Here is a 17,173-nt window from a genome sequence, read left to right as displayed (position 1 = left end):
AGGTCTCAGCTTCTAATTGATGTCACTACAAGGGGAGTGCCTCGGATTGGGGCTAGAATAATATAGTAAGACAGGATGCCTAGGGTGTCTTTTGCCGGGGGATTCAGCTGTAGACAGGCTGTGCAATCTGACCTGAGGAAAAGTGGAGAAGGTCTCCTCCCCCAGCCAGCACACTGCATACCATGGAATGATATGAAAGAATCGTGAGTCAATTTTCACTGTTAATCCCTGTTTATCTGTAATTGTAAAATACACATGACTCGTCTCCTTTATAATATCTTTTTAATATTTTTGGAAATACTGTCTATCTTTTACGGAGTAAAATATATAATTTTACTAAGCTTGTCTCTTCTGCTCTATACGAACTGTGTGTCCTCTGAAGTGAATTGCACTACTGATTTGGGTTGGCTTCGGACCCGTTTAATCAGAGCTGGTGACAACATACTTGTTCTGTGCAATTGGGAATCGTTGTAGCGACGGACGGCTTTGATAATTATTGTTCCTGCCTGAGTGGGAGTAGACATATAGCCCTCGCTGCAGTGTGCCCAATAGCCAGTACATGGCAGGCAGCCTTTCTGGCAACTAGTTACCCTAGGTGCAGTACCTAATCTGACCTGAGGCTAAGGGGGGCGCCAGAGAGCTGCAAGTTCCAAACCGGAAGTGGGATATAGATAAATCCTCTTCAGAAGGCACCAGAGGCAACCAAACAACCCTGATTCATGACAAATCGGAGGTCTGCTCCTCCTGTGTGTGTGATCGGGGGTCTGCCCCACCTGTGTGTGTGTGATCTGGGGTCTGCTCCACCTGTGTGTGTGTGTGTGTGTGTGTGTGATCGGGGGCCTGCTCCACCTGTGTGTGTATGTGTGCTCGGAGGTCTGCTCCACCTGTGTGTGTGTGTGTGATCGGGGGTCTGCTCCACCTGTGTGTGTGTGTGTGTGTGTGTGTGTGTGTGTGTGATCGGAGGTCTGCTCCACCTGTGTGTGTGTGTGTGTGTGATCCGGGGTTTGCTCCACCTGTGTCTCTGTTATCGGACGTCTGCTCCACCTGTCTGTGTGCGTGTGATCGGGGGTCTCCTGTGTGTGTGTGTGATCAGGGTTCTGCTCCACCTGTGTGTGATCAGGGGTCTGCTCCTGTGTGTGTGATCGGGGGTCTGCTCCATCTGTGTGTGATCGGAGGTCTGCTCCACCTGTGTGTGTGTGATCGGGGGTTTGCTCCACCTGTGTCTCTGTTATCGGACGTCTGCTCCACCTGTGTGTGTGCGTGTAATCGGAGGTCTTCTGTGTGTGTGTGTGTGTGTGTGTGTGTGATCGAGGGTCAGCTCCACCTGTGTGTGTGATCGGACTTCTGCTCCACCTGTGTCTCTGTTATCGGACATCTGCTCCACCTGTGCGTGTGATCGGGGGTCTTCTGTGTGTGTGTGATCAGGGGTCTGCTCCACCTGTGTGTGTGTGATGGGGGTCTGCTCCACCTGTGTGTGTGATCGGAGGTCTGCTCCTCCTGTGTGTGTGTTATCCGAGGTCTGCTCCATCTGTTTGTGATCGGAGGTCTGCTGCACCTGTGTGTGTGATTGGGGGTCTGCTCCTCCTGTGTGTGGCCACAGGTCTGCTCCACCTGTGAGTGTGTGATCGGGGGTCTGCTCCACCTGTGTGTGTATGATCGGGGGTCTGCTCCACCTGTGTGTGATTGGAGGTCTGCTCCACCTGTGAGTGTGTGATCGGGGGTCTGCTCCACCTGTGTGTGTGTGTGTGATCGAGGGTCTGCTCCACCTGTGTGTGTAATCGGAGGTCTGCTCCTCCTGTGTGTGTGATCGGGGGTCTGCTCTTCCTGTGTGTGTGATCGGGGGTCTGCTCTTCCTGTGTGTGTGATCGGAGGTTTGCTCCTCCTGTGTGTGATCGGAGGTCTGCTCCTCCTGTGTGTGATCGGAGGTCTGCTCCTCCTGTGTGTGATCGGAGGTCTGCTCCTCCTGTGTGTGTGTGATCGGAGGTCTGCTCCTCCCTGTGTGTGTGTGTGTGATTGGATGTCTGCGCCTCCTGTGTGTGTGTGTGTGTGTGTGTGTGTGTGTGATCGAGGGTCTGCTCCACCTGTGTGTGTGTGTGTTGCCAGATGGGCCGCCTTGCTGTGTACTGGCTATTGGGCAAGCTGCAGTGAGGGCAATATAACTATACCCAGATTATAAATCTCCGTCCGTCACTGGCAGAGTCTCCCACTGAGCCCAGAACACTTTGCTGCCACCAGCTCCTAATTTTATTGTTATTATTGGGTCAGGAGCCAACCTAATCCGTAGCGTTGATTTAGTCGGATGACGTGGCGGAACGTTTAGAGCAATGAGAGCAAAGCTAGTAAAGTTTTATAGATTTTACTCCAAAAAGAATTAGGCAGTGTTCACAAAAGTATAAAAGATGTTACACAATGAGACAATTACAATATGTACAACAATTACAAAATAAGGGTATTAAAAGATGAACTTGCATATCTCAGTTACTAGTACGCCATGTGGGGTGGGGGAGGGGAAACATCCCCAAAATCGTTTGGTCAAGTTGCACAGCCTCTACTGGCTGATTCCCCAGCAAAAGACACCCTCCTAATGGGGCCTCATAATTTTATACCCTCTGTTCATGACCTCACTGAGTGGGCAGAACTATGGAATGCACTCCCCTTTTCACAAGGACTGAAAACTTAGGAACACCTTATTAATTCCATATCTCGGGCCGGAAACCTCGTAGAGCGACTGTGGGACTATCCTCAATCTTGTTTTGAAATTAGCTTTCTAGTAAATCTAAACATGGAGTGGAAGTATGACCCGGTTAAGCAGAAATCCAATTCTCTGATTCTGCTGATTCTGGAACCTATAAAACTCACTGAGTCGTGGTTTAACTGATGGAGATGCCGAAAATGTGAGATTCACACCTATACCAATAATCGGGACCATTATATTTCATCTTTAATAACCCAGTCTTAGACAAAGAACATCCCATGTGATTGGGACTGCTTTCATCCAGTTTGGGGGGGGTCGTAAAACTACTCTCATGTTACAGTTGAATAGCAGGGGAAATGGAGGGGGAGGAATTCTAGCAGGGAGAGGGGGGGCACGCAGCCATGTGCCTGCAAAGGGGCTTTGTGGGCGTACTCTACACAAACCTAATGGGGGAAGGGAAGCATGTGTGTGCTGAGCTGGCGTGTTATTTACAAAACCAAGAAGATGTAGCAGAGCTTTGTGTACGTGGTTGAACAATGAGGCTGACGTCATATTTCATGAAATCCGCATATTCGCCTCTATGCCTCACCTCCGTATATTCCCCTCTACGTCTCACCTCCGTATATTCGCCTCTACGCCTCACCCCTGTATATTCGCCTCTACGCCTCACCTCCGTCTATTCGCCTCTACGCCTCACCTCCGTCTATTCGCCTCTACGCCTCACCTCCGTCTATTCGCCTCTACGCCTCACCTCCGTCTATTCGCCTCTACGCCTCACCTCCGTATATTCCCCTCTACGCCTCACCTCCGTATATTCCCCTCTACGCCTCACCTCCGTATATTCTCCTCTACGCCTCACCTCCGTATATTCCCCTCTACGCCTCACCTCCGTATATTCTCTACGCTTCACCTCCGTATATTCCCCTCTACGCCTCACCTCCGTATATTCTCCTCTACGCCTCACCTCCGTATATTCTCCTCTACGCCTCACCTCCGTATATTCCCCTCTACGCCTCACCTCCGTATATTCTCCTCTACGCCTCACCTCCGTATATTCTCCTCTACGCCTCACCTCCGTATATTCCCCTCTATGCCTCACCTCCGTATATTCCCCTCTACGCCTCACCTCCGTATATTCCTCTCTACGCCTCACCTCCGTATATTCCCCTCTATGCCTCACCTCTGTATATTCCCCTCTACGCCTCACATCGGTATATTCCCCTCTACGCCTCACCTCGGTATATTCTCCTCTACGCCTCACCTCCGTATATTCTCCTCTACGCCTCACCTCCGTATATTCCTCTCTACGCCTCACCTCCGTATATTCTCTACGCCTCACCTCCGTATATTCCCCTCTACGCCTCACCTCCGTATATTCTCCTCTACGCCTCACCTCCGTATATTCTCCTCTACGCCTCACCTCGGTATATTCGCCTCTACGCCTCACCTCCGTATATTCCCTTCTACGCCTCACCTCCGTATATTCTCCTCTACGCCTCACCTCGGTATATTCGCCTCTACGCCTCACCTCCGTATATTCTCTTCTACGCCTCACCTCGGTATATTCCCCTCTACGCCTCACCTCCGTATATTCCTCTCTACGCCTCACCTCCGTATATTCCCCTCTACGCCTCACCTCCGTATATTCTCCTCTACGCCTCACCTCCGTATATTCTCCTCTACGCCTCACCTCCGTATATTCTCCTCTACGCCTCACCTCGGTATATTCCCCTCTACGCCTCACCTCCGTATATTTTCCTCTACGCCTCACCTCAGTATATTCCCCTCTACGCCTCACCTCCGTATATTCTCCTCTACGCCTCACCTCCGTATATTCTCCTCTACGCCTCACCTCCGTATATTCTCCTCTACGCCTCACCTCCGTATATTCTCCTCTACGCCTCACCTCCATATATTCCCCTCTACGCCTCACCTCCGTATATTCTCCTCTACGCCTCACCTCCGTATATTCCCCTCTACGCCTCACCTCCGTATATTCTCCTCTACGCCTCACCTCCGTATATTCTCCTCTACGCCTCACCTCCGTATATTCTCTACGCCTCACCTCCGTATATTCTCCTCTACGCCTCACCTCCGTATATTCCCCTCTACGCCTCACCTCCGTATATTCCCCTCTACGCCTCACCTCCGTATATTCCCCTCTACGCCTCACCTCCGTATATTCTCCTCTACGCCTCACCTCCGTATATTCTCCTCTACGCCTCATCTCCGTATATTCTCTACGCCTCACCTCCGTATATTCTCCTCTACGCCTCACCTCCGTATATTCCACTCTACGCCTCACCTCCGTATATTCTCCTCTACGCCTCACCTCCGTATATTCTCCTCTACGCCTCACCTCTGTATATTCCCCTCTACGCCTCACCTCCGTATATTCCCCTCTACGCCTCACCTCGGTATATTCCCCTCTACGCCTCACCTCGGTATATTCTCCTCTACGCCTCACCTCCGTATATTCTCCTCTACGCCTCACCTCCGTATATTCCTCTCTACGCCTCACCTCCGTATATTCTCTACGCCTCACCTCCGTATATTCCCCTCTACGCCTCACCTCCGTATATTCCCCTCTACGCCTCACCTCCGTATATTCCCCTCTACGCCTCACCTCCGTATATTCCCCTCTACGCCTCACCTCCGTATATTCCCCTCTACGCCTCACCTCCGTATATTCCCCTCTACGCCTCACCTCCGTATATTCTCTACGCCTCACCTCCGTATATTCCCCTCTACGCCTCACCTCCGTATATTCTCTACGCCTCACCTCCGTATATTCCCCTCTACGCCTCACCTCCGTATATTCTCCTCTACGCCTCACCTCCGTATATTCTCCTCTACGCCTCACCTCCGTATATTCCCCTCTACGCCTCACCTCCGTATATTCTCCTCTACGCCTCACCTCCGTATATTCTCCTCTACGCCTCACCTCCGTATATTCCCCTCTATGCCTCACCTCCGTATATTCCCCACTACGCCTCACCTCCGTATATTCCTCTCTACGCCTCACCTCCGTATATTCCCCTCTATGCCTCACCTCTGTATATTCCCCTCTACGCCTCACATCGGTATATTCCCCTCTACGCCTCACCTCGGTATATTCTCCTCTACGCCTCACCTCCGTATATTCTCCTCTACGCCTCACCTCCGTATATTCCTCTCTACGCCTCACCTCCGTATATTCTCTACGCCTCACCTCCGTATATTCCCCTCTACGCCTCACCTCCGTATATTCTCCTCTACGCCTCACCTCCGTATATTCTCCTCTACGCCTCACCTCGGTATATTCGCCTCTACGCCTCACCTCCGTATATTCCCTTCTACGCCTCACCTCCGTATATTCTCCTCTACGCCTCACCTCGGTATATTCGCCTCTACGCCTCACCTCCGTATATTCTCTTCTACGCCTCACCTCGGTATATTCCCCTCTACGTCTCACCTCCGTATATTCCTCTCTACGCCTCATCTCCGTATATTCCCCTCTACGCCTCACCTCCGTATATTCCCCTCTACGCCTCACCTCCGTATATTTTCCTCTACGCCTCACCTCAGTATATTCCCCTCTACGCCTCACCTCCGTATATTCTCCTCTACGCCTCACCTCCGTATATTCTCCTCTACGCCTCACCTCCGTATATTCCCCTCTACGCCTCACCTCCGTATATTCCCCTCTACGCCTCACCTCCGTATATTCCCCTCTACGCCTCACCTCCGAATATTCTCCTCTACGCCTCACCTCCGTATATTCTCTACGCCTCACCTCCGTATATTCTCCTCTACGCCTCACCTCCGTATATTCCCCTCTACGCCTCACCTCCGTATATTCCCCTCTACGCCTCACCTCCGTATATTCCCCTCTACGCCTCACCTCCGTATATTCTCCTCTACGCCTCACCTCCGTATATTCTCCTCTACGCCTCATCTCCGTATATTCTCTACGCCTCACCTCCGTATATTCTCCTCTACGCCTCACCTCCGTATATTCCACTCTACGCCTCACCTCCGTATATTCTCCTCTACGCCTCACCTCCGTATATTCTCCTCTACGCCTCACCTCTGTATATTCCCCTCTACGCCTCACCTCCGTATATTCCCCTCTACGCCTCACCTCGGTATATTCCCCTCTACGCCTCACCTCGGTATATTCTCCTCTACGCCTCACCTCCGTATATTCTCCTCTACGCCTCACCTCCGTATATTCCTCTCTACGCCTCACCTCCGTATATTCTCTACGCCTCACCTCCGTATATTCCCCTCTACGCCTCACCTCCGTATATTCCCCTCTACGCCTCACCTCCGTATATTCCCCTCTACGCCTCACCTCCGTATATTCCCCTCTACGCCTCACCTCCGTATATTCCCCTCTACGCCTCACCTCCGTATATTCTCTACGCCTCACCTCCGTATATTCCCCTCTACGCCTCACCTCCGTATATTCTCTACGCCTCACCTCCGTATATTCTCCTCTATGCCTCACCTCCGTATATTCTCCTCTACGCCTCACCTCTGTATATTCTCCTCTACGCCTCACCTCCGTATATTCCCCTCTACGCCTCACCTCCGTATATTCTCCTCTACGCCTCACCTCCGTATATTCCCCTCTACGCCTCACCTCCGTATATTCTCCTCTACGCCTCACCTCCGTATATTCTCCTCTACGCCTCACCTCCGTATATTCCCCTCTACGCCTCACCTCCGTATATTCTCCTCTACGCCTCACCTCCGTATATTCTCCTCTACGCCTCACCTCCGTATATTCCCCTCTATGCCTCACCTCCGTATATTCCCCTCTACGCCTCACCTCCGTATATTCCTCTCCACGCCTCACCTCCGTATATTCTCTACGCCTCACCTCCGTATATTCCCCTCTACGCCTCACCTCCGTATATTCCCCTCTACGCCTCACCTCCGTATATTCTCCTCTACGCCTCACCTCCGTATATTCTCCTCTACGCCTCACCTCCGTATATTCCCCTCTACGCCTCACCTCCGTATATTCTCCTCTACGCCTCACCTCCGTATATTCTCCTCTACGCCTCACCTCCGTATATTCCCCTCTACGCCTCACCTCCGTATATTCTCCTCTACGCCTCACCTCCGTATATTCCCCTCTACGCCTCACCTCCGTATATTCCCCTCTACGCCTCACCTCCGTATATTCTCCTCTACGCCTCACCTCCGTATATTCACCTCTACGCCTCACCTCCGTATATTCCCCTCTATGCCTCACCTCCGTATATTCCCCTCTACGCCGCACCTCCGTATATTCCTCTCTATGCCTCACCTCCGTATATACTCTGCGCCTCACCTCCGTATATTCTCTTCTACGCCTCATCTCCGTATATTCTCCTCTACGCCTCACCTCCGTATATTCCCCTCTACGCCTCATCTCCGTATATTCCCCTCTACGCCTCACCTCCGTATATTCCCCTCTACGCCTCACCTCCGTATATTCTCCTCTACGCCTCACCTCCGTATATTCTCCTCTACGCCTCACCTCCGTATATTCTCCTCTACGCCTCACCTCCGTATATTCCCCTCTACGCCTCACCTCCGTATATTCCCCTCTACGCCTCACCTCCGTATATTCTCCTGTACGCCTCACCTCCGTATATTCTCCTCTACGCCTCATCTCCGTATATTCCCCTCTACGCCTCACCTCCGTATATTCTCCTCTACGCCTCACCTCCGTATATTCCCCTCTACGCCTCACCTCCGTATATTCCCCTCTACGCCTCACCTCCGTATATTCTCCTCTACGCCTCACCTCCGTATATTCTCCTCTACGCCTCACCTCCGTATATTCTCCTCTACGCCTCACCTCCGTATATTCCCCTCTACGCCTCACCTCCGTATATTCCCTTCTACGCCTCACCTCCGTATATTCCCCTCTACGCCTCACCTCCGTATATTCTCCTCTACGCCTCACCTCCGTATATTCACCTCTACGCCTCACCTCCGTATATTCCCCTCTATGCCTCACCTCCGTATATTCCCCTCTACGCCGCACCTCCGTATATTCCTCTCTATGCCTCACCTCCGTATATACTCTACGCCTCACCTCCGTATATTCTCTTCTACGCCTCATCTCCGTATATTCTCCTCTACGCCTCACCTCCGTATATTCTCTTCTACGCCTCACCTCCGTATATTCCCCTCTACGCCTCACCTCCGTATATTCCCCTCTACGCCTCACCTCCGTATATTCTCCTCTACGCCTTACCTCCGTATATTCCCCTCTATGCCTCACCTCCGTATATTCCCCTCTACGCCTCACCTCCGTATATTCCTCTCTATGCCTCACCTCCGTATATTCTCCTCTACGCCTCACCTCCGTATATTCTCCTCTACGCCTTACCTCCGTATATTCCCCTCTATGCCTCACCTCCGTATATTCCCCTCTACGCCTCACCTCCGTATATTCCTCTCTATGCCTCACCTCCGTATATTCTCCTCTACGCCTCACCTCCGTATATTCCCCTCTACGCCTCCCCTCCGTATATTCTCCTCTACGCCTCACCTCCGTATATTCTCCTCTACGCCTCACCTCCGTTTATTCCCTTCTACGCCTCATCTCCGTATATTCCCCTCTACGCCTCACCTCCGTATATTCCCCTCTACGCCTCACCTCCGTATATTCCCCTCTACGCCTCACCTCCGTATATTCTCCTCTACGCCTCACCTCCGTATATTCTCCTCTACGCCTCACCTCCGTATATTCACCTCTACGCCTCACCTCCGTATATTCCCCTCTATGCCTCACCTCCGTATATTCTCCTCTACGCCTCACCTCCGTATATACTCTGCGCCTCACCTCCGTATATTCCCCTCTACGCCTCACCTCCGTATATTCTCCTCTACGCCTCACCTCCGTATATTCCCCTCTACGCCTCACCTCCTTATATTCTCCTCTACGCCTCACCTCCGTATATTCCCCTCTACGCCTCACCTCCGTATATTCCCTTCTACGCCTCACCTCCGTATATTCCCCTCTACGCCTCACCTCCGTATATTCTCTACGCCTCACCTCCGTATATTCTCCTCTACGCCTCACCTCCGTATATTCCCCTCTACCCCTCACCTCCGTATATTCCCCTCTACGCCTCACCTCCGTATATTCCCCTCTATGCCTCACCTCCGTATATTCCCCTCTACGCCTCACCTCCGTATATTCCTCTCTACGCCGCACCTCCGTATATTCCTCTCTACGCCTCACCTCCGTATATTCCCCTCTACGCCTCACCTCCGTATATTCCTCTCTACGCCGCACCTCCGTATATTCCTCTCTACGCCGCACCTCCGTATATTCCCCTCTACGCCTCACCTCTGTATATTCCCCTCTACGCCTCACCTCCGTATATTCCTCTCTACGCCGCACCTCCGTATATTCCTCTCTACGCCTCACCTCCGTATATTCCCCTCTACGCCTCACCTCCGTATATTCCTCTCTACGCCGCACCTCCGTATATTCCTCTCTACGCCGCACCTCCGTATATTCCCCTCTACGCCTCACCTCTGTATATTCCCCTCTACGCCTCACCTCCGTATATTCCTCTCTACGCCGCACCTCCGTATATTCCTCTCTACGCCTCACCTCCGTATATTCCCCTCTACGCCTCACCTCCGTATATTCCCCTCTACGCCTCACCTCCGTATATTCCTCTCTACGCCGCACCTCCGTATATTCCTCTCTACGCCTCACCTCCGTATATTCCCCTCTATGCCTCACCTCCGTATATTCCCCTCTACGCCTCACCTCCGTATATTCCTCTCTACGCCGCACCTCCGTATATTCCTCTCTACGCCTCACCTCCGTATATTCCCCTCTACGCCTCACCTCCGTATATTCCTCTCTACGCCTCACCTCCGTATATTCCTCTCTACGCCTCACCTCCGTATATTCCCCTCTACGCCGCACCTCCGTATATTCCTCTCTATGCCTCACCTCCGTATATACTCTACGCCTCACCTCCGTATATTCTCTTCTACGCCTCATCTCCGTATATTCTCCTCTACGCCTCACCTCCGTATATTCTCCTCTACGCCTCACCTCCGTATATTCCCCTCTACGCCTCACCTCCGTATATTCCCCTCTACGCCTCACCTCCGTATATTCCCCTCTACGCCTCACCTCCGTATATTCTCCTCTACGCCTCACCTCCGTATATTCTCCTCTACGCCTCACCTCCGTATATTCTCCTCTACGCCTCACCTCTGTATATTCCCCTCTACGCCTCACCTCCGTATATTCCCCTCTACGCCTCACCTCCGTATATTCCCCTCTACGCCTCACCTCCGTATATTCTCCTCTACGCCTCACCTCCGTATATTCTCCTCTACGCCTCACCTCCGTATATTCCCCTCTATGCCTCACCTCCGTATATTCCCCTCTACGCCTCACCTCCGTATATTCCTCTCTATGCCTCACCTCCGTATATTCTCCTCTACGCCTCACCTCCGTATATTCTCCTCTACGCCTCACCTCCGTATATTCTCCTCTACGCCTCACCTCCGTTTATTCCCCTCTACGCCTCACCTCCGTATATTCCCCTCTACGCCTCACCTCGGTATATTCCCCTCTACGCCTCACCTCCGTATATTCTCCTCTACGCCTCACCTCCGTATATTCTCCTCTACGCCTCACCTCCGTATATTCCTCTCTACGCCTCACCTCCGTATATTCTCTACGCCTCACCTCCGTATATTCCCCTCTACGCCTCACCTCCGTATATTCCCCTCTACGCCTCACCTCCGTATATTCCCCTCTACGCCTCACCTCCGTATATTCTCCTCTACGCCTCACCTCCGTATATTCTCCTCTACGCCTCACCTCCGTATATTCTCCTCTACGCCTCACCTCCGTATATTCTCCTCTACGCCTCACCTCCGTATATTCTCCTCTACGCCTCACCTCCGTATATTCTCCTCTACGCCTCACCTCCGTATATTCCCCTCTACGCCTCACCTCCGTATATTCTCCTCTACGCCTCACCTCCGTATATTCTCCTCTACGCCTCACCTCCGTATATTCCCCTCTATGCCTCACCTCCGTATATTCCCCTCTACGCCTCACCTCCGTATATTCCTCTCTACGCCTCACCTCCGTATATTCTCCTCTACGCCTCACCTCCGTATATTCTCCTCTACGCCTCACCTCTGTATATTCTCCTCTACGCCTCACCTCCGTATATTCCTCTCTACGCCTCACATCGGTATATTCCCCTCTATGCCTCACCTCGGTATATTCTCCTCTACGCCTCACCTCCGTATATTCTCCTCTACGCCTCACCTCCGTATATTCCTCTCTACGCCTCACCTCCGTATATTCTCTACGCCTCACCTCCGTATATTCCCCTCTACGCCTCACCTCCGTATATTCTCCTCTACGCCTCACCTCCGTATATTCTCCTCTACGCCTCACCTCGGTATATTCGCCTCTACGCCTCACCTCCGTATATTCCCTTCTACGCCTCACCTCCGTATATTCTCCTCTACGCCTCACCTCGGTATATTCGCCTCTACGCCTCACCTCCGTATATTCTCTTCTACGCCTCACCTCGGTATATTCCCCTCTACGTCTCACCTCCGTATATTCCTCTCTACGCCTCACCTCCGTATATTCCCCTCTACGCCTCACCTCCGTATATTTTCCTCTACGCCTCACCTCAGTATATTCCCCTCTACGCCTCACCTCCGTATATTCTCCTCTACGCCTCACCTCCGTATATTCTCCTCTACGCCTCACCTCCGTATATTCTCCTCTACGCCTCACCTCCGTATATTCCCCTCTACGCCTCACCTCCGTATATTCCCCTCTACGCCTCACCTCCGTATATTCCCCTCTACGCCTCACCTCCGTATATTCTCCTCTACGCCTCACCTCCGTATATTCTCTACGCCTCACCTCCGTATATTCTCCTCTACGCCTCACCTCCGTATATTCCCCTCTACGCCTCACCTCCGTATATTCCCCTCTACGCCTCACCTCCGTATATTCCCCTCTACGCCTCACCTCCGTATATTCTCCTCTACGCCTCACCTCCGTATATTCTCCTCTACGCCTCATCTCCGTATATTCTCTACGCCTCACCTCCGTATATTCTCCTCTACGCCTCACCTCCGTATATTCCACTCTACGCCTCACCTCCGTATATTCTCCTCTACGCCTCACCTCCGTATATTCTCCTCTACGCCTCACCTCTGTATATTCCCCTCTACGCCTCACCTCCGTATATTCCCCTCTACGCCTCACCTCGGTATATTCCCCTCTACGCCTCACCTCGGTATATTCTCCTCTACGCCTCACCTCCGTATATTCTCCTCTACGCCTCACCTCCGTATATTCCTCTCTACGCCTCACCTCCGTATATTATCTACGCCTCACCTCCGTATATTCCCCTCTACGCCTCACCTCCGTATATTCCCCTCTACGCCTCACCTCCGTATATTCCCCTCTACGCCTCACCTCCGTATATTCCCCTCTACGCCTCACCTCCGTATATTCTCTACGCCTCACCTCCGTATATTCCCCTCTACGCCTCACCTCCGTATATTCTCTACGCCTCACCTCCGTATATTCCCCTCTACGCCTCACCTCCGTATATTCTCCTCTACGCCTCACCTCCGTATATTCTCCTCTACGCCTCACCTCCGTATATTCCCCTCTACGCCTCACCTCCGTATATTCTCCTCTACGCCTCACCTCCGTATATTCTCCTCTACGTCTCACCTCCGTATATTCCCCTCTATGCCTCACCTCCGTATATTCCTCTCTACGCCTCACCTCCGTATATTCTCTACGCCTCACCTCCGTATATTCCCCTCTACGCCTCACCTCCGTATATTCCCCTCTACGCCTCACCTCCGTATATTCCCCTCTACGCCTCACCTCCGTATATTCTCCTCTACGCCTCACCTCCGTATATTCCCCTCTACGCCTCACCTCCGTATATTCTCCTCTACGCCTCACCTCCGTATATTCTCCTCTACGCCTCACCTCCGTATATTCCCCTCTACGCCTCACCTCCGTATATTCTCCTCTACGCCTCACCTCCGTATATTCCCCTCTACGCCTCACCTCCGTATATTCCCCTCTACGCCTCACCTCCGTATATTCTCCTCTACGCCTCACCTCCGTATATTCACCTCTACGCCTCACCTCCGTATATTCCCCTCTATGCCTCACCTCCGTATATTCCCCTCTACGCCGCACCTCCGTATATTCCTCTCTATGCCTCACCTCCGTATATTCTCTACGCCTCACCTCCGTATATTCCCCTCTACGCCTCACCTCCGTATATTCTCCTCTACGCCTCACCTCCGTATATTCTCCTCTACGCCTCACCTCCGTATATTCCCCTCTACGCCTCACCTCCGTATATTCTCCTCTACGCCTCACCTCCGTATATTCTCCTCTACGCCTCACCTCCGTATATTCCCCTCTATGCCTCACCTCCGTATATTCTCTTCTACGCCTCATCTCCGTATATTCTCCTCTGCGCCTCACCTCCGTATATTCCCCTCTACGCCTCACCTCCGTATATTCCCCTCTACGCCTCACCTCCGTATATTCCCCTCTACGCCTCACCTCCGTATATTCCCCTCTACGCCTCACCTCCGTATATTCTCCTCTACGCCTCACCTCCGTATATTCTCCTCTACGCCTCACCTCCGTATATTCTCCTCTACGCCTCACCTCCGTATATTCCTCTCTACGCCTCACCTCCGTATATTCTCCTCTACGCCTCACCTCCGTATATTCCCCTCTACGCCTCACCTCCGTATATTCCCCTCTACGCCTCACCTCCGTATATTCCCCTCTACGCCTCATCTCCGTATATTCCCCTCTACGCCTCACCTCCGTATATTCTCCTCTACGCCTCACCTCCGTATATTCCCCTCTACGCCTCACCTCCGTATATTCCCCTCTACGCCTCACCTCCGTATATTCTCCTCTACGCCTCACCTCCGTATATTCTCCTCTACGCCTCACCTCCGTATATTCTCCTCTACGCCTCACCTCCGTATATTCCCCTCTACGCCTCACCTCCGTATATTCCCTTCTACGCCTCACCTCCGTATATTCCCCTCTACGCCTCACCTCCGTATATTCTCCTCTACGCCTCACCTCCGTATATTCACCTCTACGCCTCACCTCCGTATATTCCCCTCTATGCCTCACCTCCGTATATTCCCCTCTACGCCGCACCTCCGTATATTCCTCTCTATGCCTCACCTCCGTATATACTCTACGCCTCACCTCCGTATATTCTCTTCTACGCCTCATCTCCGTATATTCTCCTCTACGCCTCACCTCCGTATATTCTCCTCTACGCCTCACCTCCGTATATTCCCCTCTACGCCTCACCTCCGTATATTCTCCTCTACGCCTCACCTCCGTATATTCCCCTCTACGCCTCACCTCCGTATATTCTCCTCTACGCCTCACCTCCGTATATTCCCCTCTACGCCTCACCTCCGTATATTCTCCTCTACGCCTCACCTCCGTATATTCCCCTCTACGCCTCACCTCCGTATATTCCCCTCTACGCCTCACCTCCGTATATTCTCCTCTACGCCTCACCTCCGTATATTCACCTCTACGCCTCACCTCCGTATATTCCCCTCTATGCCTCACCTCCGTATATTCCCCTCTACGCCGCACCTCCGTATATTCCTCTCTATGCCTCACCTCCGTATATTCTCTACGCCTCACCTCCGTATATTCCCCTCTACGCCTCACCTCCGTATATTCTCCTCTACGCCTCACCTCCGTATATTCCCCTCTACGCCTCACCTCCGTATATTCTCCTCTACGCCTCACCTCCGTATATTCTCCTCTACGCCTCACCTCCGTATATTCTCCTCTACGCCTCACCTCCGTATATTCTCCTCTACGCCTCACCTCCGTATATTCCCCTCTACGCCTCACCTCCGTATATTCCCCTCTATGCCTCACCTCCGTATATTCTCTTCTACGCCTCATCTCCGTATATTCTCCTCTGCGCCTCACCTCCGTATATTCCCCTCTACGCCTCACCTCCGTATATTCCCCTCTACGCCTCACCTCCGTATATTCCCCTCTACGCCTCACCTCCGTATATTCTCCTCTACGCCTCACCTCCGTATATTCTCCTCTACGCCTCACCTCCGTATATTCTCCTCTACGCCTCACCTCCGTATATTCCCCTCTACGCCTCATCTCCGTATATTCCCCTCTACGCCTCACCTCCGTATATTCTCCTCTACGCCTCACCTCCGTATATTCCCCTCTACGCCTCACCTCCGTATATTCCCCTCTACGCCTCACCTCCGTATATTCTCCTCTACGCCTCACCTCCGTATATTCTCCTCTACGCCTCACCTCCGTATATTCTCCTCTACGCCTCACCTCCGTATATTCCCCTCTACGCCTCACCTCCGTATATTCCCTTCTACGCCTCACCTCCGTATATTCCCCTCTACGCCTCACCTCCGTATATTCTCCTCTACGCCTCACCTCCGTATATTCACCTCTACGCCTCACCTCCGTATATTCCCCTCTATGCCTCACCTCCGTATATTCCCCTCTACGCCGCACCTCCGTATATTCCTCTCTATGCCTCACCTCCGTATATACTCTACGCCTCACCTCCGTATATTCTCTTCTACGCCTCATCTCCGTATATTCTCCTCTACGCCTCACCTCCGTATATTCTCCTCTACGCCTCACCTCCGTATATTCCCCTCTACGCCTCACCTCCGTATATTCCCCTCTACGCCTCACCTCCGTATATTCCCCTCTACGCCTCACCTCCGTATATTCTCTACGCCTCACCTCCGTATATTCCCCTCTACGCCTCACCTCCGTATATTCTCCTCTACGCCTCACCTCCGTATATTCTCCTCTACGCCTCACCTCCGTATATTCCCCTCTACGCCTCACCTCCGTATATTCTCCTCTACGCCTCACCTCCGTATATTCTCCTCTACGCCTCACCTCCGTATATTCCCCTCTATGCCTCACCTCCGTATATTCCTCTCTACGCCTCACCTCCGTATATTCCTCTCTACGCCTCACCTCCGTATATTCTCTACGCCTCACCTCCGTATATTCCCCTCTACGCCTCACCTCCGTATATTCTCCTCTACGCCTCACCTCCGTATATTCCCCTCTACGCCTCACCTCCGTATATTCTCTACACCTCACCTCCGTATATTCTCCTCTACGCCTCACCTCCGTATATTCCCCTCTACGCCTCACCTCCGTATATTCTCCTCTACGCCTCACCTCCGTATATTCTCCTCTACGCCTCACCTCCGTATATTCTCCTCTACGCCTCACCTCCGTATATTCTCCTCTACGCCTCACCTCCGTATATTCCCCTCTACGCCTCACCTCCGTATATTCTCCTCTACGCCTCACCTCCTTATATTCCCCTCTACGCCTCACCTCCGTATATTCCCCTCTACGCCTCACCTCCG

General features: G+C 52.3%; 1 protein-coding gene across 5 annotated transcripts in view; it reads left to right on the top strand.

Annotated features, from left to right (window-relative positions):
- LOC143774131 (uncharacterized) overlaps positions 1–17,173 on the top strand; it is a 267,928-nt gene that overhangs the window by 201,361 nt on the left and 49,394 nt on the right. The window contains exon 1 of one of the 5 annotated variants that reach the window (XR_013215478.1): positions 95–203. The exons of the other annotated variants lie outside the window; for them this stretch is intronic. The gene's annotated coding sequence lies outside the window, so the exon portion shown is untranslated. Of the gene's footprint in view, positions 1–94; positions 204–17,173 lie in introns of those variants that run through there. 5 annotated transcript variants of the gene reach the window in all.

The sequence above is a fragment of the Ranitomeya variabilis genome, chromosome 5 (assembly GCF_051348905.1).
Source record: "Ranitomeya variabilis isolate aRanVar5 chromosome 5, aRanVar5.hap1, whole genome shotgun sequence".
Lineage (NCBI taxonomy): Eukaryota > Metazoa > Chordata > Amphibia > Anura > Dendrobatidae > Ranitomeya > Ranitomeya variabilis.
This window is presented reverse-complemented; position numbering and strand designations above follow the sequence as displayed.